The 26,030-nt window shown below is 46.5% G+C and overlaps 1 protein-coding gene and 2 pseudogenes across 1 annotated transcript in view; 2 read left to right on the top strand and 1 right to left on the bottom strand.

Moving 5' to 3' along the window:
• LOC126953165 (profilin-2-like) overlaps nucleotides 1–26,030 on the top strand; it is a 362,177-nt gene that overhangs the window by 245,210 nt on the left and 90,937 nt on the right. The window lies entirely within an intron of this gene.
• LOC126953351 (uncharacterized) lies at nucleotides 1,167–5,487 on the top strand (annotated as a pseudogene).
• LOC126953184 (patr class I histocompatibility antigen, alpha chain G-like) lies at nucleotides 5,822–8,027 on the bottom strand (annotated as a pseudogene).

Below are 26,030 nucleotides of genomic sequence, written 5' to 3'. Positions count from 1 at the left end.
CCTCCCAAACCCTTTGTTTACTATATCTCAAAATGTATCAATTCCCATTCTAGTAATTAGCGTATCTGACTTGCATGATACCTGCTATGACCCCTGGTAGAGCTCTGATTCCTTTAGCACAGGGAATGTGTTCTCGATTCTGCTCTGGATGATGTAAATGAGTTTATTTTACTTGTCTGGGATGTTGCTCCTCACCTGTAAAATGTAAATGTGGATATGGCTTGGATTACTAAATGGTTTTATTTCTTCATTCACCTGACATTTGTTGTGTACCTGCTGCAAGTCAAATACATGGCACGATATTGTTTCCTTGATCACACCACGGCAAATGAGAAAATGAGACATTATAGCAGCTGTGGCGGCACATGCCTGTCGTCCTAGTTACTCGGAAGGCTGAGGCAGGAGAATTGCTTCAGCCCAGGAGTTTGAGGTTACAGTGAGGTATGATATCACCATTGCATTGCAGCCTGGGCAACAGACCCTGTCTCTGAAAAAAAGGAAAAACACAGTGTGAGCTGCCTGCATGTGCTCTATGTCTCAGGAGACCCATGTCCTGTAATTTTTCTGAATGACATCTCCATGTGGTTTTTCATGAATGTTTGTCTGGTATTTCTTTTCTATCCTTTCAAATTTTCTGTACCTTCTACTGAAATTATGGCTTTTGTCAATAGCCTACGGTTATTTATTTATTTATTTACTAATTTATTTTTACCCCTCTGCACTATTTGTATTGTAATTGGAGTGTCTGAGTCCATTATGTTTAATGTAATTGTTGACCTCATTGGGTTTAAGTCTGTACCTTGTCATTTGCTGCCTTCTAATATTATCTCTTTCTTGCTCAACTATTTTTCTTATGTTGCCTTCTTTAGATGAATAAAATCTTTGCATTATTGTGGTCTTCTCAATAAGTGTTCTAGTTAAAAATTATCTTATTATTTCTTTAATTATCTGAGAAAGCACAATAATCTGTGACTTATTATAACCAACAGCAGACCGTAACTTCTCTGACTTTCATCTGCCTGTGCAGACAGCCCAGGGGAGAATCAGTGCTCTGGCTCTGAGACACAGGGCTGGTGGAAGTAGGAGAGTGATTGGATGATGAATCTGTAGCTGCAGAGGCATCTGGGCCCCTCACCTGCATTCCTCGTAGATGTCTCCTCCACTGAATGCCTGCGATGCCCTCTCCCCTGTATGCTCCTGCCAGAGTCTCCCCATCTCCACCGACAGCAGCTCCACCCTTCTGCTCACTCAGTCCAACACTGTAGGTGTCCTTGATTCTTCTTCTCACACCACAGATAAATCCATTAGCAAGTGCTGTGAAGTCCATCTTCACATTCATCCAGAATCCCTTCACTTCCCACTATTTCCCCTGCTCACACCCCAGTCAAGATAAGCAACATCTCCATTCTGGAATATTCTACTCCTTTCCCACTGTTTTCCCCACTGCCTCACTGGTCCCCACCTCTCAATTCTGTTCTCAGCACAGCAGCCAGAGAGAAGCTTTCGAAGGATAAGTCCTACCATGTCCCACTTTTCAAAACTGTCCTCTAACTCCCCATGTCATTCAGAGCAAAGGTCAACACCCTTCCCACATCCTCCAGGGCTACCTGTTCTAGCCACACCTCTGACCTCATTTCAGTTTCTCTCTGTTCAACCCTTCTGACCTCTTCATCCTTCCAGGAACACAGACAATTTCCTGCCTAGTGCATCTGCACTGAAGGTTCCCTGCCTGAAAAGAACTTTCCCAGACATCCCTGTGGACAACTCCTCACATCCCTCAAATCTTTACTCCAAGGTCACATTTGCAACAAGGCCCATGCTGACCACCCAGCACAACAGTCACCTCCCTGTCCCCACAGCCTACACTCTGGATCACCTGCCACACGGCACTTGCCACTTTCCCACTCAAGCATTTTCTGTTCCTACTCTGCTTATACTATATCTGTCATCTGCCTACAGAGGTGTCCAATCGTTTGTCTTCCCTGGTTCACATGGGAAGAGTTGTCTTGAGCCACACAAAAAAATACACTAATGACAGCTGATGAGCAGAAAAAAATAGAGAAAAGAAAAAAAGGTGCGTGGATAATTTTCGTGATATCTGCCACTACAAATAAACAAAAAAGTCGTCACATTCTAAAGCTGTCCTGGTCCACATACATCCCAAGAGCCACGGACTGGACAAGCTTGCATCTAGAACATATACACCACAAGGCCAGAAATGTTTCTGATTTTACTTTAATGATGTTTTCTAAATGCAAAAGCAGTCATATCCCTAGCAGACAACAAATGTCAGTTGAATCGATGATCACTGTAAAGCATCTCCCTATTCTAAAAACCTCAGGTCAAATGTCATTTTGTAGCAGCTACAGAACAATATTATCTCATGTGGACATAAATGCACCAGTGCTTTTCTTGCCAGGGCTACTTTTGTGTCCTCCCTCCCTCCCTCCTCCCACACCAACCCTCCTGCACACTGCAGCACACAAACACATATTTCTCTTCAGGAAAGATAACCCTAGGCTTATGGGTCCAATTATACAACCACATGTGAATCTAAATTAGACTCTGCTTTACAAATCCATGAGTTTGGATTGGAGCCAGCACTAGGATTACTACAACTCAGGGCAGGAAGAAGAGTAGGAGAGAGAGCAGAAGAGGAGTTCCAACAGAAAATAACCTATGATGAAAAACTCTGGGACCTCTCCTCTGGAAGTTTCAGAATCTGCTTCCTTTAAGAATGTTGGGGAGGTCAGGCTTGGTGGCTCATGCCTGTAATCCCAGCACTTTGGGAGGCAGAGGTGGGCGGATCACAAGGTCAGGAGATCAAGACCATCCTGTCTAATATGGTGAAATTCCATCTCTACTAAAAATACAAAAAATAAGCTGGGCGTTGTGGCACGTATCTGTAGTCCCAGTTACTAGGGAGACTGAGACAGAAGAATCACTTGAACCCGGGAGGTGGAGGTTGCAGTGAGCCAAGATGGCGCCACTGCACTCCAGCCTGAGTAAGACTCAGTCCCAAAAAAAAAGAAAAAAGAAAAAAACAAAAAAAAAGAAGAAGGTTGGGGAAAAGATGGAAATACAATTGAAAGAGACCTGGAAAGAGGGGAAGAGGTATAGGGGTCTGAAAATTTTTCTTCTGATAACACAGGAACTTCTATGTGTAGGGGCCACCCTGGGTGATATCCAAGTCCCTGTTGTAAAGGTAAACTGAGGCTGGAGCCAAACCGGGAACGAAGACACAAGGCAAATGGCAGTGAGAATAGCCTTTATTAGGACTCGCAGGTGAGGTTTCTCGGTCCAAAGGTGCGGGCCGAGGAATTAGCGCTGAGGGGCTTTTTATAGCCCGAGAGGTAGGGAAGCTGGTAGTGCAAACAGGGCCTGGGGGATCTTGAAACTACTAGGGCAGGAGTTGAGTAAGGGTCATGAGGAAGGGGTCTTTGGAAACTGTCAACCGAAACTGCTGTTTAGGAACTTGTGGAATGCAGGTGAGCTTCGGGTCATGGGGGAGTGTGGTTGCCCAGCCAGAACTCTGACGCATGTAACTCTCCGGGTGTGTACAAGGGTGAAGGGAGTCTTTAACAAAAGGCCTGCTACGCCGGGTAACGCCGCCATGTTGGGTCTAGATTCCTGCCTAACACCTGTGATCACAGGTCCTGGTGGGACAAGGTTCTACTGAAGGGCCAAGGACAATGGAACAGCAAAGATGACCCAGCTGAGCAGTGACCACATAAAGTTCAAGGTGGCCTGAGCACCCAGTGTGCACAGCCCCATCTAGTCTCCTCCTCTGCAACAAATCAGCACAAGAAACACGTGTACCGTGGAAGGTTCTCATGTCTTCCATTTATTTTGTCTCTCAAATTTCAGGAATCTTCTCCTTTAATTAACCCATCAACCTCTCTTGGAAATCATTTGAAAAAGTAAATTTATACTCAGATTCTAATTTTAATAGGGAAGTAAGAAGTTACAGCTCAGTGCACCATAAAGTTGAGACAGAGATGGAGACATCCCAGCCCCATTTCTGGAACAGGAAAGGTGATTGGGGAAGGAATGCAGGTCAGCGTGGGGAAGAGGGTCATGGTGGACACGGGGCTGGGGTGGTCTCCCCACCTCCTCACATTATGCCTACAGGAACACAGACACATTCAGATGCCTTTGCAGAAAAAGAAGTCAGGGTTCTTGAAGTCACAAAGGGAAAGAGTTAACAAATCTTGCCATTCAGTCCCACACAGGGCAGCTGTCTCAGACTGCAGAAAAACATTCATGAACAAATTCATATCTGTTACAGTGAGGGGTGACACTTGAAACAGCCCAGCACATGCTCAATACATCCAAGTCAAAGAAACCTCATGGCACAGCTGTGTCCACTGTTCCCCCCAACAACCCACACACATCTGGTCCCCAGGGTCTCACATTTACAAGCCATGAGAGACATCAGAGCCCTGGACACTGTCACTGCCTGGGGTACAACAAAAACAGGACCTGGTCAGAGCCCACAGGAGATATGGCCAGAGGAGGAAATATTGCCGGAGTGAGCTCCCCCATGGGCTCCCAACCACAAGATCCCAAGGATCTCAGGGATCAGCCTCCTTCATACTTACTTGCAGCCTGAGAGTAGCTCCCTCCTTTTCTATCTGTGAGAAGAAAATGTCCTTTGAGAGGTCAGAAAGGTGGCAGCACCATGAGACCCTAGAGGAAACTCCTAGTCTTGGACCCCAGAGAAGTTTCCAGAAATGTGTGACTGCAGACCCAGGGCAGGATAAGGGAAAACAAGGAAAGCAGATGTGGGTCCTGGACTAACTGCCTTCCTAAGGTCTGTCCTTAGCCAGGGACCTTCCCCTGACCTGTGATTACTGGGATCAGGTCCCCATCACTACAATCATCAAGGTGATAAATCTGTGCTTCTTTGTCACATGTGCTTTACAAAAGAGTAAGTGCTGGCACACAGGGCGTAGGCTGGGTGGGCCCATGAGTGTAGATGGTGCTTCCCAGTAACCAGGCAGGGCATTTCTACCTGGGGCTTGGAACCCTCAGTGGGACAAAAAAACTCAGAGCTCTTCTTCCTCCACAGCACAAAAGTGACCACAGCTTCAGTGACAACAGCTGCAAAGACAACCAGTCCAGCAATGATGCCCATGATGAGGATAGTGGGCTGGAAAGACTGCTCTGGGAAAGGAGGGGAAGGTGAGGGTCTCTGACCCCAGGCCCCACCACCGACCCTGTTAAAGGTCTCCAGAGGGGCTCCTGCTTTCCCTAAGAGACATGACACCTCCATCTCCCTCCTTACTCCATCTCAGCATGAGGGGCTCAGGCAGCCCCTGGTGCTGCACATAGCACGTGAATCTCTGCTCCTCTCCAGAAGGCACCACCACAGCTGCCCACTTCTGGAAGGTTCCATCCCCTGCAGGCCTGGTCCCCACGAGCTCCACGTCGTGGGTCTGGTCCTCACTCTCCCACTGCCAGGTCAGTCTGATCTCCACAGGGTAGAAGCCCAGGGCTCAGCACCTCAGGGTGGCATCATAGTCAAAGACAGGTTGGTGGGTCACGTGTGAATTGGGGGGGTCTGAAAGGAAAAGTCCAAAAACTCAGGCACTTTGCATCTCTCGTGGGACACTCCAGCAGCACCAGTATGTGACCGTCCTAAGAATGAACCAGATACCTGGCGGGATGGGGTGGGGGGAGGGAGCACGTAACTCAGACACCAGCCTGGACACGGGCACCTGGGATAATCTCCTAATACTTGGAAAGTTCTAATCTCAGAGCGGGGGAGCAGGGACTTCCGATTCTGACCTGAGTGAAGGCCAAAGGGCTCAGAGGAGCTGGAGTCAGACTCCCACACACATTTAGTGTGAGGCAGAGAGCAAGGCCTGAGGGGAAAAGTCCTGGTGCCTAAGACTGCTGTGGGGTCAAAGGGAACTCCTGATCAGTATTCCAGGGATTGTCTTCCCCTCAACTCCCTCAGAGACTTCATCCCTTAATTGTCCCAGAGAGCAGGGCGGGCCCTCAGAGTCACTCTCTGGTACAGGATCTGGAAACCCAGGAGGATTCCTCTCCCTCAGGACCAGAGGGAGGGCGTATTCTAGTGTTGGTCCCATTTTCCTCCTCTCCTTGTGCTAGGCCAGCCTGGGAGGTCTACAGGAGATCGGGGAGGTGCCCCATGGCCCCTGGTACCCGCACGATGCAGCATCTCCTTCCCATTCTCCAGGTATCTGTGGAGCCACTCCACTCACGTGCCCTCCAGGTAGGCTCTCCTTCGTTCAGTCGCTTTGGCCGCCTCACACTTGCGCTTGGAGATCTGAGCCACAGTGTCCGCTGCGGTTCAGGAGCACAGGTCCTCGTTCAGGGCGAGGTAATCCTTGCCATCGTAGGCGAACTGTTCACACCGGAAGAGGAGTCGCCCATCGGGCCCCAGGTCGCAACCAATCATCCACTGGAGGGTGTGAGACCCTGGCCCCGCCCCCTCGGTCAGCCCCGCCCACCGAACCTCGCCCCCTCCCGGACCAACCCGCAGGGATTTTGGTAAAGGCGCGTGGGCTTCTCCCAGGTAGAGGGTCTGGGCGAGTCCCGCGGCCTCGGGGTGGATCTCAGACCTGGAGACTCGGGAGTACCCCGGTCGTCCGTAGGGCATGGAGGTGGGGGGTCGTGATCTGCGCCCCAGGCCGGGGTCACTCACCGGCCTGGCTCTGGTTGTAGTAGCTGCGCAGGGTCCGCAGGTTCACTCTGTCAGTGTGTGCGTGGGCCTTGGCGATCCGTGTCTCCTCTTCCCAATACTCCGGCCCATCCTGCTCCACCCACGGCGCCCGAGGCTCCATCCTCGGACTGGCAGCGTCGCTATCGAGCGGCACGAACTGCGTGTCCTCCACGTGGCCCACCGCGATGAAGCGGGGCTTCCCGCGGCCTGGCCGGGACACGGCAGCGCTGAAGTACCTCATGGAGTGGGAGCCTGGGGGCGAGGAGGGGCTGAGACCCGCCCGACCCTCCTCCCCGCGCGGCTCCCCGGGTCCTGCACCACCGTCGGGCGGGCCCCTGGCCCTCCCCGCAGAGGCCATCTCCCGATCCCGCACTCACCCGCCCAGGTCTCTGTCAGGGCCAGAGCCCCCGAGAGCAGCAGCAGGAGGGTTCGGGGCGCCATGACCACCATCCTTGGCGTCTGGGGAGAATCTGAGTCCGAGTGGGTGAGCGAGGACTTTAGAACCGGGACCGCGGCGACTCTGGCTTCTCTAAAAACCTGTTACCTAATGGGAGTGAGAACTGGAGTCGCCCGGTGAGAATCCAGGAAGAAGGACCCGACACAGGTTGGGAGAAGGAGAGAAACTCTGCGGAGATGGGGAATCCTCAACACGGGGCCTCCCCAATCCATACACTGCCTGTGGGGCCTGAGACCCTGAGAGCCACGCCTGGGGCCCTGGGACGTCTCCCTGACCCGCTACTCCTGTGCCAAGCGCTCTGTCTCAATGTCTCCCTGAGTCTTGGCCCAGGAGCTGTCTGAGAAACCAGGGAGAAACCCTCGGCATGGGCCCCGTCCCTCTCCCTTCACTTTTCATCCCGGACTCCCCGTCCCAGAACTGGACTCCCTGCCTCCTACTCCTTACCTGTCCCAGTGGACTCTTCTAGAAGAAAACTCACCCCAGAGAGCTTGTTGCCAGAGATTGAGCTTGCCCTGGGAATGGAGGTGTAGAGACAGGGCTTCTTTTTCTTTTCTTTTTTCTTTCTCTTTAAATCTGGAAAAGTTGTGCCTGAGTGCATGAGATAGAACAGAGAGCAGTTTGCTTTTTGTTTATTAACTACAGTGAGTAGCAGAGTCTTGGTAACCCCTGAATGATCAGGAATCTAATTGGTGAAAAATGTGACTTTGGCCCCTTGATATATAAATGTGTCTAAAAGCGTTACAACAGGATTCACAAAGCTCCTAAGTTTCACTTTCCCAGACAATGTATCTGTGACTCCCACTTGTTGTATTTTAAATTTACCACCATTCCGTAGCCTTGAGTTTCCCGGTGAGTCCAGGACATCTCCTCAATACAAAGCAGCACACTGTGGTACTGTATGTTGCAACCACGAGTCAGTACAGTCTTTATTCACCTCACAGTTGCAAGTGTTCAACGCAGTCACAATGCCCCTCACTAGTGCTCATGCACTGCTTGTTTTTAGGAAGTATCCACATGTAAGTGGTGTGTATATTTTTTAGGAATACTTAGTACTTTTAAACCTGATTAACATAAAAAACGATTAGTTTCTAGGCAGATCCACATAAGACATTAAAGGCCAACCTCAAAGGTCACCCTGCGAGGCTCTGTAGATGGATGTATTAAAATCTATAAAACAATGTATTTAAACCTAAGAATTCTGCTGCTTTGGAATTCTTTCCCTCTGCTCCTTTTCCTCACCTTCTGCTTCTCCAGCCCTTCCCTCCGTCCCTCTCATCCCTCAGGCCCTCTTCTCCCCTTAATCCCCACCACCCTGTCACTCCTGAATTGTGGATTTAGCACTGTTCCATGACCTGCTACGTACGTGACTGTTCTCTCCACAGTGGTCCTGCTGCTGTGAGTCACAGTGTGTCATTTCTCCACCTAAAACACTCCAGTGGCTCCACCTTGTTCTTGTGAAGCTTCTAGAATGTCAGGCACTTGAGCTTATGAGGGCATACCTGGTTCATCATAGGGACTAAATGAATTTTTCTTGACTGACTGAATGAAATATGAGTGTATTAAATTGCATCACAGAAAATTATAAAATGTAAAATACTGAAAAAGTTAAAATATATTTTATTTTATGTAACTAGTGTGCATATCAATTCATCAATTCATTCCACGAGTCTTTTGAGTCTCTGTATGAATTTTACAAGACTGTGTAGCAAATTGTCACAAACATTGGCTTTAAACACACCCATTTATTGTATTCATTGATTTGTTTTTAGAGACAGAGTCTCCCTCTGTCATCCAGGGTGAAGTGCAGTCACATGATCATGGCTCACTGCAGCCTCAAGCTTCTGGGCTCAAGGGACCCTCCTGCCTCAGTCTTCAGAGTAGCTAGGACTGCAGGCAAGTGCCACCATGCCAAGGTAATTAAAAAAAAAAACTGTAGAGACGAGTGTCTCACTGTATTATCCTGACTAGTCTCAAACTCCTGGCTGCAAGTGATCCTTCTGTGTCAGCTCTTCAAATGTTGGGATTACAGGCCTGCACTACCACGCCTGGCCAAACAACACCCATTTATCTGTTTATAGTTCCTTAGTCAGAAATCTGGGCATGATGTGGACAGAATGTCTATTCCAGGCTTCCCAAAGCTGTGTTTTCATTTTGAATCCCCTTCAGGCTTATACAGAGGTGGCAGAATGCAGTTTCTGGCAGTTGTAAGACTGAGGTCGCTGTACTTCGCTGGCTTTCACTGTAGAGAACAGGGAGGGCTGTGCTCAATTCCTGGTGCCCACCAGCGTTCTTTTTCACACAGCCTCTTCATTTTCAAAGCCCACGGTGGAGGAAACCCCTCATGTTGAGTCCCTCTCACACTGTGAATCTCTATGCTCAGGAAAAACCCAGTCCTTTAAAGGGCTCATCTGATTAGGACAGTCCAAGCAGGATAAACCCACCCTAAAGTCAACTAATTGAAGCGCTTAGTTATATCTGCTAAATCCCTTCACAGGAGCACCTACATTAGAGTTGGTTGAATAACTGGAGGAAGGTGAATGACCAGGAGCTGGTTGTTGGGGGCCATCATAGAATCAGCCTAGCAAAGATTGGATCTTCCTTTTGTGTTTTATTGGGACACAGTTGGAAATTGGAGTTGTAGTAAAGTGATCATTGTGAATGGTAATAAAACGTCCTCTTCAGCCATGAAAATTCTCCTTACCTTTTAAAACTAAGTTACATGTTTATTATCTTATAGTTAATTTAGAGCAGGTGTGGTGTCTCACGCCTGCAGTCCTAGCACTTTCGAAGGCAGAGGAAGGCAGCTTTGACTGCAGAAGTTCAAGATCAGCCTGGGCAATATGGTGAAACTCCCATCTCTACAAAAGAATAAAAAATAGAAAATTAGCCAGGCATGTTAATTCATGCCTTCTGTCCCAGCTACTCAGGAGGCTGAGATCAGAGAATCCCTTGAGCCCAGGAGGTTGACACTGCAGTGTATGATGATCATGCCACTGCACTCCAGCCTGGGTAACAGACTGAGACCCTGTCTCAAAAATAGTAATACAATGATGATAAATTTAGAGCAAGTGCAAATTAACGTGTAATAATATATCCTCTTGTGAAAATGTATTAGTTATTTACTACTGCATAACAAATTATGTAAAACTTAGCAGCTCAAAACAACAAATATTCATCATCTCCCACAGGTTCTAATGGTCAGGAATCCAGGAGAGGTTTCCCTGAATGCTTCTGGCTCAGGGCCTCTCACAAGGTTGCAGTCCAGTTGTCAGCCTAGGACTGCATTGTCTGAGGGCTTCACTGGGGCTGGGGATTCACTTGAAACATGGCTCACTCACATGGCTGTTGGAAAAGGCCTAGTTCCTTGTTTTCTGGTCCCAGGCAGCCTCAGTTCTTAGCCACAAGGACCTTCCTGCAGGGCTGCTTATGGCACAGCAGCTGGCTTCCCCCAGAGCTCATGATCCTAGAGACAGAGAGAGAGAAGGTGGAAGCCACAGTCAGTTTCACATTCTACACCCAGAGTCACAAACTGTTATGTCAGCATTACTCTATCAGTTAGAAGTTGTATTCGTCTGTTCTCACACTGCTATAAAGAAATACCTAAGACTGGGTAGTTTATAAAGGAAAGACCTCAACTGACTCATAGTTCTGCATGGCTGAGGAGGCTGCCCCAGGAAACTTACAATCATGGCAGAAGGGGAAGCAAACATATCCTTCTTCGCATGGTGGCAGGAGAGAAAAATGCAGAGTGAAGTGGGGAAAATCCCCTTATATGGTACATATACACCATGGAATATTATGCAGCCATAAAAAGGAATGAGATCAAGTCCTTTGCCGGGACATGGATGAAGCTGGAAGCCAGTATCCTCAGCAAGCTAACACAGGAACGAGAAACCAAACACCGCATGTTCTCACTTATAGTTGTGAGCTGAGCAATGAGAACACATGGACACAGGGAGAGAAAAACACACACCGGGGCCTATTATGGGAGGGCAGTGCTGAGGGGAGCATTAGGAAAAACAGGTTCAACCACTGACTTCCACAGCTTGGGGGAACCATCCCCATGATTCAATCCCCTCCCATCAGGTCCCTCCCCCAATATGTGGGGATTACAATTCACAAGACAATTCACAATGAGATTTGGGTGGGAACACAGAGCCAGGCCCTATCAGAAGTGCATCACTAAGTCCAAGCCACACTCAACAGAGGGAATTAAGCTGCACCTCTGAAAGAGAGCTGTACTAAAGACTTGCTATACGTTAAAAGCAAAATTAAAATTATTGTTTCAGGATTTTGTAAAAGAAAACCTTCTTTTATCTAATTATTTTTCTTTAATGCTTTAAGCTTGTCTTTTAATTTAATTTAATTTAATTTTAAGTTCCAGGGTACATGTGCAGGTTTGTTACATAGGTAAACATGTGCCATAGTGGTTTGCTGCACCTATCAACCCATCACCTAGGTGTTAACCCTGGCATGCATTAGCCATTTTTGCTAATGATCCCCCCATCACTGCACTCTCCCAACAGGCCCCAGTGTATGCTGCTCCTCTCCCTGTGTCCATGTGTTCTCATTGCTCAGTTCCCAATTATAAGTGAGAACATGTGGTGTTTGGTTTTCTGTTCCTGTGTGAGTTTGCTGAGGATAATGGCTTCCAGCTTCATTCATATTCCTGCAAAGGACTTGATCTCAATCCCTTTTATGGTTGCATAACATTCCATAGTGTATATGTACTATATTTTCTCCATCCAGTCCATCATTGGTGGGCACTTGGATTGATTCTGTGTCTTTGCTATTGTGAATAGTACTGCAATGAACATACACATGCATATACCTTTATAATAGAATAATTTATATTCCTTTGGGTATATAACCTATAGTGGGATTGCTGGGTCAAATGGTATTTCTGGTTCTAAATCTTTGAGGAATTGCCACACTGTCTTCCACAATGGTTGAACCAATTTACATTTCCACCAACAGTGTAAAAGCATTCCTGTTTCTCTGCAACCTCACCAGCATCTGTTGTTTCTTGACTTTTAATAATTGCCATTCTGACTGGCATGCGATGGTATCTCATTGTAGTGTTGATTTTCATTTTTCTTCTGATCAGTGATGTTTAGCTTTTTTCTTATGTTTATTGGCCACATGTATGTCTTCTTTTGAGAAGTGTCTGTTTAGATCCATTGTCCACTTTTTAATGAAGTTGTTTTTCTCATGTAAATTTGCTGAAGTTCTTTGTGGATTCTGAATAGGAGACCTTTGTCAGATGGACAGATTGCAAAAATTTTCTCCCATTCTGTAGGATGTCTGTTCACTCTGATGACAGTTTCTTTTGCTCTGTAGAAGCTCTTTTGTTTAATTAGATCCCATTTGTCAATTTTGGTTTTGTGGCAGTTGCTTTTGGCGTTTTCATCATAAAATCTTTGCCCATCCCTATGTCCTGAATGGTATTGCCTAGATTTTCTTCCAGGGTTTTTATAGTTTTGGAATTTACATTTAAGTCTTTAATTCATCATAAGTTAATTTTGGGTAAGGTGTAAGGAAGGAGTCCAGCTTCAATTTTCTGCATATTGCTAGCCAGTTCTCCCAGCACCGTTTATTAAATAGAGAATATTTTGCCCATTGATTATTTTTGTCAGGCTCGTTGAAGATCACAAGGTTTTAGATGTGTGGTCTTATTTCTGAGTTTTCTATTCATTGGTCTATGTGCCTGTTTTGTACCAGTACCATGCTGTTTTGGTTACTGTGCCTTGTAGTATACTTTTAAGTCGGGTAGCCTCATGCCTCCAGCTTTGTTATTTTTGCTTAGGATTCTCCTGGCTATATGAACTCTTTTTTGGATCCATATGAATTTTAAAATAGTTTTTTTGTAATTCTGTGATAAGCTTCACTTTTTAAATTAATGATTAAAAGTTTGAGACATCACAGAGCCTTACGTGTTGAGGAGAAAACAGCTTGAGGCAGATAAAGGAGATACAACAGTATCTCTGAGTTTTTCTTGCCAATATCTTTAATAACAACAATGTTCTCTTCAATGAGTTAACACAGTTGAGAACATAGAGTAACTAGATCAAATAGTTCCAAGACTTCAGTGCCATAAAAATAATGTCTTGAAAATAAGTCTTTGTTTTGTCTAAAATGTCTCAAATTTAGTGGAAGTATGTCCCAAGCGCCAATTTTCTTATTGAAATACATCTTCAAAAAACATTTGCCTACACTTAAAAAAAGAAGCACTGCTCTGTCTCTGGAGTAGCCGTCCTTTGTTTCTTTACTTCTCTAATTAACTTGCTTTCACTTAGAAAAATATTGCCTAATCAGATTGCTTTTCATTTACAAAGATGTGAATCTCATACTTCAGTTAACACATCTAGCTTAGCCTGATGCCAATAACTGGTTTGATGCAGTATCATGAAATTGTTAGTTCAAATTGAGAAACAAGGTTTTTCGATAACTGGCTATTCTACCAGCATTCTATAATACACTTAACATCTTTTGTTGTGGTGTTGAATGATATGTGATAGAAGTGATTGGGACACCACTATGATTCTAAATAGCACTGCTATCAGGTGCTTCTGAGGTGGTTTTGTTGTTTGTTTGTTTGTTTTAGCAGTCCTATTGCGTTTTCTATTCATATTGCTATTCCATCACTGGTTATTCCTTTCTACTCTTTTCTTGTTTCATTTATTTTGATCAATGATGTGCATTTCCAATTCTGTAAAAGTTTAACTCAGTTGTATGTGTGGTAAAATGTAACACCAAACCCTTTGCAAGATGGAATTACCTTGCATATGAGATTGAAGATTGTATACTTCCAAAATCTAGAGAGATGCCAGTGACCAAGGATCAAATGGCCTATTTGTAGCCAACGCCATTTTCATGGCACGCTGGTCCTCTCTGTCACGTGGCTCCTTACAATTCTCTGTCGTTTTCTATCAGTGTAAGTAGTTCTTGTTAAGGATGCTTGCCATGAACTTTGGTATTCTTTTCTCTTTCATTTTTATAAAAACCAGGTATATTGTAATTTGAAAAACTCTGTTTAAGGAATTAGGAATTTAAGTCAATTCTTTCAACTCAATGTTTTCAGAACACATCATCAACATCAAGTATTACAAATTTATTTTAAAAGTTCCTTTTTAAAAGGGAATGGATATGTTGTATGGACTTTAGCCAGCACTGTTGTAAAACACAGAACCTGTAAACTACCCTGGGCTGCTGCCCATTCCCATCCCCCAAAAGGAGACTTCATCCTGAGTCTTGTGATTATTTTTCCTTTATATTTATTTAAAGATTTGTGTAATAAGTATAGATATATCCCCAGTCCAAATATTCGTTAGTTTTGCTGGTTTTTAAGCTTCCAGTACAGCAAATTCCTATTGCATTTATTTTCCCATGATGCACATTACGTATAGGAGTTATCTGTGGTGTGGGAGGCTGTCATTCACTCATTTTTACTGCTGAAGGTTTACATTTTATGGTTATACCATAATTGCACTAGTTTTCTATTGATGTATATGTAGCTGATTCTAGTTTTTGCCATAAACATTAGTGTGCATGTCTCCTGGGCACATAGGCAGGAAAGCCCGCAGAGTGTATGATTAGCAGTAGGATGGTTGGATTATATGTTGTATGGACTTTAACCATACTAGATAATAATAATATTAGTTCCAAAGTGATTGTGCCAACTTAAACTTATTTATTTATTTATTTATTTATTTTTGAGACAAAGTCTTGCTCTGTTACCCAGGCTGAAGTGCAGTCGTGCCATCTCGGCTGATTGCAACTTCTTCCTCCCAGTTCAAGCAATTCTCCTGCCTCAGCCTCCAGAGTAGTTGGGATTACAGGAATTCACCACCACGCCCAGCTAATTTTTGCATTTTTAGTAGAGACGGGGTGTTGGAGGCCGAAAGAATGAGGGTCGTGATCAACTCACTATACCACTGGAGGCTGTATGAGCAAACAACAAACTGTTCTCATGAAAACAGGATGCTGGCAAACTGACAAACTGCATTTGCCACCAGAAGGAATCACTAGTAGCAAGAATCCCCCAACCCCTTCTTTCAGAACAGATCTTTTTGTCTTTGTCTTTATTTCTGTGTTCGTCCCCTTCATTATATCCCGTAGTAACTGACTGCAACAATGGGGTTTCACCATGTTAGCCAGACTGGTCTTGAACTCCTGACTGCAGGTGGTCCACCCGCCTCCGCTTCCCAAAGTGCTGGGATTACAGGCGTGAACCACCACACCTGGCCTAAACTTTTGAATTAAATGTGTAATACTTGATGTTGATGATGTGTTCTAAAAACACTGAGTTGAAGGAATTGAATTGAAAGCCACTGTCTTGGCTGCAGAATTATTGCAGGCATTTTTGTTTAGATTCTGTTAATAACTTCCTGCTGTTTACTTGTTTCTCATATACCATGGCATTATACTTTTGACATATAGATCCAGAAAATGCTTACTTATAGCCCAAACACATAGGGTTACTTTATATGTTAGGAAAATTTCATAATAAAAAGGAAAAAATGGAGGAAGGGAGGGAAAGAAGGAGGAATGGAGGAAGGAGTGAAAGAAGAAAAGAAGGAAGGGGAAGGGGAAGGAAAGCAGAATGAAAAGGAGGAGGGCGAGAGGTTGAATGGAAATATAGAAGAAAGAGAGGGAAGGAGGGACAGAAGGAAGGAGAAACGGAAGGAACAAAAAATAAAAGAAACTAAAATAAAGAAAAGAATAGACGTGAGAAACTAGAAACCCTATGTATGGCCAATATTATGAAAATGGGAGGGAATAAAACAGATGTAGTGAACCTGTAAAGAATAATGGAAATGTAAGAGGGCTTCATTTGTTTATCCATTGCTGTGTAACAAACTACCCCCAAATTTAGTGATTAAAGCAACAAACATTGACGAATTCAAAACCATAATACAAATACCAGCAAAATGGAGCCAATGCAAGTAGAAGAAGTTGAATAAACAAAAGGATTTTGCAAATTGGAGTAAGTAAGAGGTCACCGGTGTGCAGATGAAAATGATTTTGTAGTCCAAATCCTCCAAAAAGCAAGTGCCACCATGGGATTAAAGTTACAGCATTTTATTAGGGGACGCACCTGTCAGACGATACTGCAAGGGAGGCAGATTACCCTGGGAAAGACAACAGACCAAGATGCAAGTGTGACCCCCTGTGATGGACAGAAGGAGAGAGAGTTCACTGGACATGTCCTAGACCACAGGCAATCTCAGAAGAGTTGAGTAAGGCCATGGAAGAGTCCTGCAGCCCATGGGAAGCAGAAGGTCAACACCAATGCTACTGAGGATGTCAGAGCACAGGAGCAGGGCCTTGGGGGATTACCCACGAGTGTGACTCAAACCTGCTGCCCTGACAGGTCAGTGCCCTTGGAAATCAAATCCTCTCAGGCTGAATTGCTAGATGATTCTGCTCACACTTACAATGAGGTAAGGGAAACCAGAAGGCCCCCAGGTGGATCTCTGGTTTCCACACATGCTTTTGCTCTCCTGTGTGAAAGTAGCCATGCCTCCTCCTGAAGATGAAGATCTATTACCTGGGCCTGGAGAGGAGGAGACTCCTCTTCTCACCAGGTGGTCTCTGGGCACACATTGTCCAAACTTCTGCGGTGACTAAAGTAATGTGTAGTTCAACAGGCTCTCTTTTGTCTCCTTTTAAGGGTACCCTCCTTTGGAAACCAGGACCTCCTAACCTGCACAGCCCAGTGTTGGAGATAAAACATGCAAAATACCCTAGTGGGTGAATCAAAGAGATTGGACATGGAGCCAAACCTGCTTCCACCTTTTGATTTCTGGACCCACATGTTCTTCCACTGAGAACACAGCACCACAGAGACGTCTCTGATTCAAACAATGTACCATGTTCTGAAAGATGGCACCCACCCCTCAGAGTGCTTCCTCCAGGCTGGCACTGAGCTGTGCCTATAGAAGACCTGTCCAGCATTCCTTGTGGCTGGCAGCCCCTGGGTGGTGCAGTTGGTGATAGGATTAGTGGAACCCACAGCCATGGAAGCACTGAAACTTTCCCTGCCAAGTGGGTCCTTCAGGCAGATAATGGGCTAGGAGCACCGCCTAGCATGTGGATCAGGAATGTCAACTTCCTACCTGCTGTTCATCCACCCCAGTCAACGTGAAATTGTCAATGAAATGAGCTGATTGAATATCCTATAGGATATCCAGTATGTCTACTGTAGTCTTAAGACTATATACTATAGAGGGCAGAGGAGTTACAATAGCCCTGAGGCAAATGATAAATAAATGTGTTGTGTACCCCACATGAATATGAATCACTCCATATCCCCTTTCTAATTGGAGAGGAAAGGAATGCACTCACCAAATCCACAGCTGCACGCCGTGTGCCTAAGGATTTATTGATCTGCTCTACCAGTGATATCCAGACAACACAAAAACTGCAATTATAACTCCTACTTGGCCATACCTAGAGTAATTTTGTTCATTGTTTAGGCCTCACCAGGCTCCCTCAGGGACAGTTTGCTGGATTATGTAGATACAATAGACAGCCCCAACACCACCCCACATCCGTCAGCTCTCCAATGGTGATGCGACACCCACAGTACTTTCAGTGTCTCCCACAAGACACACGAGGTTGCCTGCTTGCCATGGTGCCTGCTTTCCACCCCTCTACACCCCCGTGTCACTTTCATTGTGTCCTGAATAACAGTTTCAAGTTTGTCTATGGTTTCTGTGAGGAGCCGGGACATCCAGATAGAATGGGCCACATGAATCAACTGGTACGTGTTTCCCCTTTCAGGCAAAGTCTCACTCACTTCACACAATCACAGAGATCCCCATACAGGCTACTAGACTATGAGAAACAAACACACCCATCCAAACCCAAAGAATGGACTCAGAGACCCGGAGAAGAGCAAAAGTGAGACTGTGAGTGATGGTTTTGCAATATCGGGTGTCTGGAATGCAGACACACCAGGGACAGTTTGAACAATTTCAACAATGTATTCGCTAGTGCTCAAGTCCCTCCCCCATTTCCTCATTAGCTGAGTACCAAGGGCTTATGATCTTCCCAGATGTCACCTATTGGTAGTTTGATTAAGATTTCAAGTATGTTCCTTAGTGTCTTTTTGCTGCATTTTGTTGCAGCCCATAATGCATTGCTATTGTCTCAGGACTTTTTAAACATTTGACTTATGGCCCTAATGGCTGCACTTAGTTGATAAGAAAGGGTATAATTATCTATGTTGCAAGCTAGCCTAAACTAAATTTTTGGTGAGGTGGGGAGGGGGTCATTGAGGGGTCCCCAACCGATAGGCTCCTGGCCAGTGTATGAAAGGGAAAGCAAGAAGGAGAGGGGGTGGTCACTTAGTACATTTTGCTTCTTTATCTCTTTATGACCATGTGGGCTGCTTAAACCTATACTAAGGCACATAGAATTGAAAATGAACCATCACATGTAGGTTATTTTTTATACCCTTAAGTTCTGTCCAAGCCAGGGCTGGGCCAAGGCCCTCAAACATCCAGCTGTGGCCTCCTCCTGCTGCAGATGAGGAGTGGGCTGCAGGGAGGGCCATGGAGCCTGCTCTGTCCCCATCCCGGTCTCTGTCTCTCAGGCTGACCAGGGCACATCCAGGTGGGTGAGTTGGGAATTGCGTGCTGATTGCTGAGGGCCTGGATGATCACTATCTCAGAGGGAGCAGCTGTGATCTGGGGAGGGCTAGAAACTGGAGAGGAATCCAAGGAGAGGTGGTGCCTCTAGTCCCTTCCTCTCTGCATCCCCCTCCCCTGTTTCTCCAGCCATCAGGGGGACACCAAGAAAAAGAGCCACGAGGCCCAGACTGAGGGCCCCTGTGTGTACAGTCCCTTTGAGGTCCCCTTGTACCAGGGAGGGTCCTGAGTGCACACGGCCATCCTCTGTCCACTTTGCAGCTCCCCATATATCTCATCTGGGAGCTGTCTCAGGGGTGTCATGTCTTCTGGGTCCCTCGAGGCCGTGCTTTTTCCAGGTTCCCACCATATGGCCGCTGTCTCCCTGTGTTTCTTGCAGATAATATGGACAAGGTGATAAGCAGATGTCCCTGGGCTATTTGGGGAATGGGGACCAGCTCCCTGTCAGGGCAGCTGTGCTCCCTGTTTTCATCCTATGTCCAGGTGTTACTTTTTCCAGCCCCCGAGGGTCATAGTCCCCAGGGGGCTGTTTTTTGGGCTTTGTTCTGCGCTCTGTGGCCTCACCTTGCCCTCTTTGAGCCAATTTTTTCTTCTTAACATAGTCATGGCCTGGTAAGTTTAAAATAAGAGACAGTCAGAATCATTTCCCCCACAGCCAGGTTGTTTGAGGGGAAAGGAAAAGAGCAGCAGAAAGTTTTCAGTTTCTGCAAAGACAGAGACAGTGCAGGGCACAGTGAGAGTCTGGGGTGTCCCGGAGACCCAAGTGTTTCTGCCATTTCCGCACTTCTGTGTGTCTGGTCAGTGAGGTGGTGGTGACTCATCCTTGAACCTAACGGCACTGTCAGTCGGCACCTCAGGCCTGGGCAGATGGGACGGTTCATCCCCTGCCCTGCAGCAAGAGGGCTCCGTCCAGGGGACACCTACAGCATGGGCAGTGCAGGTCTGTGGTCGCTCCTGCTCTCACCTGTGGCAGCTCCTGTAGAGGGATTGTCAGTTCTGGTTCCCTGTAGGCAGGAATGGTTTCACTGGGACAATGGCCAGAAAAAGGGCATGAAAATCACATGTTAATTTCTCAAAATTCCTGCTTTAAATGTTGATGTCCATCAACATAATTTCAGCTGGAGAATCTTAATAGGATGTCCTCCAATACTGATGTTGTAAGGGACGTTGAATGGAACAGGAACACAAGTTTAGAGCTTCCTTTCTCAGAGGATCCATGTGGGAGATGGTGCCTGTGGCAGTGACAGTCCCCAGGTGCAGAGGGTGCATAGAGGCAGCCTCAGGCTGAGGGGTCTGAAGAAACCCCCTACTGCACAAGGAGAAGGAGAAGATCCCCTGTGGGCAGCAATGGCAGTGGCCTGGGTGGAAGCCCTATTAGGAACGGGACAGGAAGGGCTTGCAACCCCACTAAGCAGCAGCCCTGGGGTTGAGCTGCATTTCCAGGGGTGAGTGGACAGTCAGGAGCAAGCACAGCCCATATGCAGGTTATGGGGAAGGGAGGTTGGGCCTCCTTGAGAAAGGGAATCACCAGCATCAGGTCAGGTGCAGACTCCATGGCAGCCACATATTTCCATGCTGGGCCTGTGAGCCCCAGGGCTTCCTGATGGGATCTCCAGTTAGGAGCTGTGTGCTCAGAGCTGGGAGGGGAGAAACGCTGAGCTGCAGGTGGAGGGCAGAACCCACAGTGTGCAGGGCCTGCCCTAGTGTGCAGGTGCCTCCGCAGATGAGGAGGTCCTGGGGTCTGAGGGGTAGAAGGACTGTGTGTGTGACCCAGCCCAGGACTGGAGGACATGGAGACACGGCCAGGGCCTCTCTTGGGGAGGCCTCCCACTGTGTCAGGGCTGGTCAGGCGTGAGAGGAGGAGGAAAGGGCACTGAGTTTCCTCCTGGGTCTTGTTCCTGAGTCCTGGGGTCCTTTCACTCATTGCCGGGGTGGGTGCTGGGCACAGGGCAGGTGCTGATGCTGATGGAGTCACGGGAGGGGACTGGCAGGGGCTGGAAAAGTGTCATGGGAGGGAGAAAAAAGTGGGGACATCATCTTCCCTCAGAGAAAGGGTGCATCTGATTTTGGAGTGACTGAGGAAGGAGAAGTCCTCAGGGAATAAAAAGCAGCACTCTGCACCCAGGGGAGCATTTACTGTTTCTTTCTTTTCTCCAGAGCTGATGAGCCTACAAGGCCCAGATCAACACCTGGTTGGGACAGGAGACCACCAGGGCAGTGCACAGCTGAGATCTGTCTCTGGTGTCAGCTCCTGGGTCCGCTGGCTCCACTGAGGGCAACTAGACTCTGCAGCCAGGCGGTCTGGATTCAGCTCCTTGCCTATGTCTCAGCAGCACGTTCTCTCTTGGTGCCTCAGTTTCCTCATCCATGACATGGGGAAACTATGAGCATTTATTTCTTGTGGTTGGATGAATGAAAAGGGTTAATATATATGAGGTGCTTGCAGCTGTGCCGTATTATTTTTGTTTTTTATTATATTTGATATATTACATATGCAGTAATTGTATTATTATAGGTGACCTTTATGAGTGAAGGTCCTGCTTATGGCTCCTTCTGGGGAGCCCAGAACCAGCTTTCCTCGCACCTTGAGGTCCTGTCATCTCTGTCACACTCTCCTGCATTACCCCATTCTATTCTGTCTTCATATTTTATACTATAGATATTTAGCTCTTAAATAGACATTTCCGGCCTGCATTTTATTTCAAGTGTCTGGGAAGGGATAGAGTGTGAGGTTCAGGAGAGAAGGAGAGGTCTGTCTCGATGACTTGACACAGCACAAAGAAATCTCCCCTCCTCCCCCACATCTCCACACCAGTTCTCATTGAGGGACAGATTCACAGCAACACCAAAAGGGCTGGGAAGGGATGGGGGAACATCTGGGGCCAATGTTCAGGGGCTGACCCTGTGGGGGACACTGGCCCTGCAGAGTTGGAGCTCACATGTGATGACGTAGAGCTGAAGGGTGATATCAGGGAGGTGACAGAGAGTGCTTTGTGGTTTCCTGATTACAAAGATTAGAGGTCAGTCAGCTTCTGGGGCGAAGTGACAGCTGGGGAGATTGGACTGAATTAATGAAGAATAAATGAGCTGGGAATGAGGATGAGTAAAGCAAGCATCAGTATCTCCTGCCATCAGTTCAGACTGATTGGGGAAGTTGGAGAGTTCCTGACCCTGTCGCGTGGTTCCTCCTAACTTCCTGGTCTTGGGGGCACAGGTGGGTGGTGCTGTTCTTGGTTAGGGCAGCCTCAGCTCCATCCAGATAAAGCAGTGGAGGCAGAGAGAGTTAGGGGAGCACCTGTGAAACAGACCAAGGCAGGGATGGGAGCCCCCTGTGCAGCAGGAGTGGATGCAGGACCTGCCTGGAAGCAAGAGAAGGATGAGGGAACCTAGTTGGGTCCTGTTTCCTGCCGGTCTGTGTTCACAGGGTAACCAGTAAGGGAGCTGGCTTAGGGAATTCGTTCATAAGCTATCTATCCAGAGATGTGTTTATAGATATATTCTTTCATGTTTGTATTCAGGTTTGTTGTCACAGACACATTTATCTATGTATGTTTTATGTTTAAGTTACTTTGGAATGGTTCAGTCACAAAATCTTAATCTCTTAACTTGTGCTGCCTTTCCACACAGACACACACATTCGCACACACACACACATTCACACACATGCTATACAAACATGTCTACGTGTATCTATAAAGAGACATGTTATTTTTAATTTTTTAAATTCATATATATTCATGGGGCATAAGTGCAATTTTGCTATATTGCTATATAGGTGGTAGCAAAGTCAGGGCCTTCAGAGTATCCAGCACTGGAGACAAGCACATTGTACTCACCAAGAAAACCCTCTATTACACACCAATGCCAACCACACTTACCCTTCTGGGTCTCTGTGATCCATCATTTCACACTCTGCTTTTATGTATATAAAGAGATATTAACCAAATATGGCAGAGTGGTGACTTGAATTTTACTGCACCATTCTTTCAGCTTATTTGCACATTTTGAAAATTTATATAATATAAGTTGGAAGAATGAGGGAAAAGAGAGAGAGGGAGAGGGAGAGAGAGAAAGCGAGCTGACTTTTTAATGATCGCCATTCTAATTGGTGTGAGATGGTATCTCATTGTGGTTTTGATTTGCGTTTCTCTAATGGCTAGTGATGATGAGCATTTTTTCATGTGTCTGTTGGCTGTATGAATGTCTTCTTTTGAGAAGTGTCTGTTCACATCCTTTGCCCAGCCCTTTTTTGATGGGGTTGTTTTTTTCTTGTAAATTTGTTTGAGTTCTTTGTAGGTTCTGGATATTAGCCCTTTGTCAGATGAGTAGATTGCAAAAATTTTCTCCCATTCTGTAGGTTGCCTGTTCACTCTGATGGTAGTTTCTTTTGCTGTGCAGAAGCTCTTTAGTTTAATTAGATCCCATTTGTAAATTTTGGCTTTTGTTGCTGTTGCTTTTGGTGTTTTAGACGAGCTTATATTTTATGTGGTGGTAAGTGTCACTTCGTTATTACCTATGCAACTTTATTGACGATCAATTGACAAAAAATGTAAGAATGTCTTTCTAGATTCTCACTTCTGTTCATTGATCTCTGTGTCTCTCACTTTCACACTGTCTGGATTATTGTAGTTTTATAAGACATTCCATTTTACACGTCTCCTGGACACATAGCCAAGAATATCCCCAGAGTGTATGATCAGGAGGCAGATGGTGGGATTGTATGGTGTATGGACATTAATCAGACTAGATAAGGCTAATTTGATTTCTCAAGTGCTTGTACCAAGAATGGGAAAGAGCTCATGTTGCTCATGTGTTCTGAAAACATTCAGTTGAAGGAGGAGATTAAATATTAAAAGCCACTGTCTTGGCTACAGAATCACCCTAGACATTTTCTTCATATTTAATTAATAACTTCCTTTTCTTTACTTTTATATTATAAATTATGGCATTATACTTTTAGCATTAGGTTCAAGTGGTGCTTCCTTTTAGCCTAAACACTTAGGTTTTATGAAAAAAAATGGAGGGAGAAAGCTCTGAGGGAGCAAAGGAGGAAAGAAGGAAGGAAGGACAGAGAAAGACAAAATAAAAATGTTCAAAAAAGAATAGGAGGAAAGGGTTGGAAACGGCAAATATGGCTGTTATTAAAATGCAAGGTATTAAAAGATGTGTAGATAATATCCATGGAATAATGGAAACTTAAGAAAGCCTTGGCCAGGCGCGGTGGCTCACGCCTGTAATCCCAGCACTTTGGGAGGCCGAGATGGGTGGATCACGCAGTCAGGAGATTGAGACCATCCTGGCTAACATGGTGAAACCGTGTCTCTACTAAAAATACAAAAAATTAGCCGGGCATGGTGGCGGGTGCCTGTAGTCCCAGCTACTCGGGGGCTGAGGCAGCAGAATGGCGTGAACCCGGGAGGCGGAGCTTGCAGTGAGCCGAGATTGAGCCTGAGCGACAGAGTGAGACTCCATCTCAAGAAAAAAAAAATAAAGCCTTAATAGTTATCAAGTGCTGTGTCACAAACTACCTCAAAATTTAGTAGCTTAATAGAACAAATATCCGTTAACTCAAAGAGATACTACAAACACAAGTAAAATAGATTCTATGAGGGTGGCAAAAGTTGGACAAAGAGAAGGATTTTACAAGTTGAAATAAGTAAGAGTTATTGATGTGCAGATGGAAATAATTTTTAGTCCAAGTCCTCCAAGGAGCAGATGCCAAGATGAGCTTCAAGTCTGCGGCATTTTATGAGGGGACACACCTGTAAGGGAATATGCGAAGCGAGCCAGAAATCCCTGGAAAAGGCGGCACACCACAATGCAAGTGTGACCCCCAAGTGCTGGACAGAAGGAGAGAAGGTTTGTTCGACACATCCTAGAGCACAGGCAATCTAAGGAGGGTTGAGCAAGGCCGTGGAGGAGTCCTCCAGCCACAGTTGGCCATCAGAGGAGTCCCGTGTCTCCCAGTAATGGCCTGCCTTAGTGCGCCTGCTGTGACCGGTCACTGGCTGGGAACAGCCCATGGGAAGCAGGGCTTCTGCACTAACCCTTCTGAGGATGTCAGAGCGCAGGAGCGGAGCCTTGGGACATTATCTAGGTGTATCACTCAGTCCTTCCTTCCTGAGAGTTCTGGGTTCTTGAATATCAAACCCTCTCAGGCTGCGTTGCTGGATGTTTCTGCTCACACTTACAACAGGACAAGGGGAACCATAAGGCCTCCAAGTGGATCTCTTATTTCCACACACACTTCTGCCTTCCTTGTGTGATAGCAGCCCTGCCTCCTCCTCTTCTCACCTGCTTGTGTCTGGACACATTCTATTCAAACATCCCTGGGGGCAACCATAATGTGTAGTTCCATGGACTCTCATTTGTCTCCTTGCCAGGGTGCCCCCTTTGGGAAACCAGGACCTCCTCCCCTGCAGAGCCCCGATATTGGAGAGGAGAAGTGCAAAATCACCCTGAGGGTGAATAGAAGGGATGAGACATGGAGCCACACCTGTTTCAACTTCTTGGTTTTTGGACCCACGTGTTCTTCCTTCTGTAAACACAGCACCATAGGGACGTCTTTGATTTAATACGCGCAGCACATCCTGAAAGCTGGCCCCCGTTCCTCAGAGGGTTTCATCCAAGCTGGTACTAAGTTGTGTCTGTGGAGACCTGTCCATGACTCTGTGTGGCTGGCAGCCCCTGGGAGGTGCAGGTGGTGATATGACCAGGAGATGCCTTGGTCATGGCCCACGCTTCATCCCCTTCCCTCTGAGGTGTGTCCCGCGGGCAGATAATGTACTGAAATTCTGAGCCAGTGGATCAGGAATGCCAATAGTGATACTGGCTGAGGGTCTGAGAGTAGAGAGGAAAAACACACCACATCGAATAGGTACCTACCCCTGTGAGGATGAACCTCCGCCTCGCCGGCAGCTTCCCACTTGAGCTGGGTGATCTGAGCCGCCTTGTCTGTGGCGGTCAAGGAGCACAGGTCCTGGTTCCAGGTGATGTAATCCCTGCCGTCGTAGGCGAGCTGGTGATACTCCCGGAGGAGGCGCCCCTCGGACCCTTTGTCGCAGCCAGGCATCCTCTAGATGGTGTGAGACCCTGGCCCTGCGCCCGCGGTCAGCCCCGCCCACCGAGCCCCGCCCCCGCCCCCACCAACCTGCGGGGATTTTGGCCTAAACTGAAAATGAAACCGGGTAACGGCTCCTAGGCTGCTCCCAGGTCAAGGGTCTCCGGG

Source organism: Macaca thibetana, chromosome 4 (assembly GCF_024542745.1).
Source record: "Macaca thibetana thibetana isolate TM-01 chromosome 4, ASM2454274v1, whole genome shotgun sequence".
NCBI classification, from domain to species: Eukaryota; Metazoa; Chordata; class Mammalia; order Primates; family Cercopithecidae; genus Macaca; species Macaca thibetana.
The sequence above is the reverse complement of the archived record's forward strand: the minus strand, read 5'-3'. Positions and strand labels throughout refer to the sequence as shown.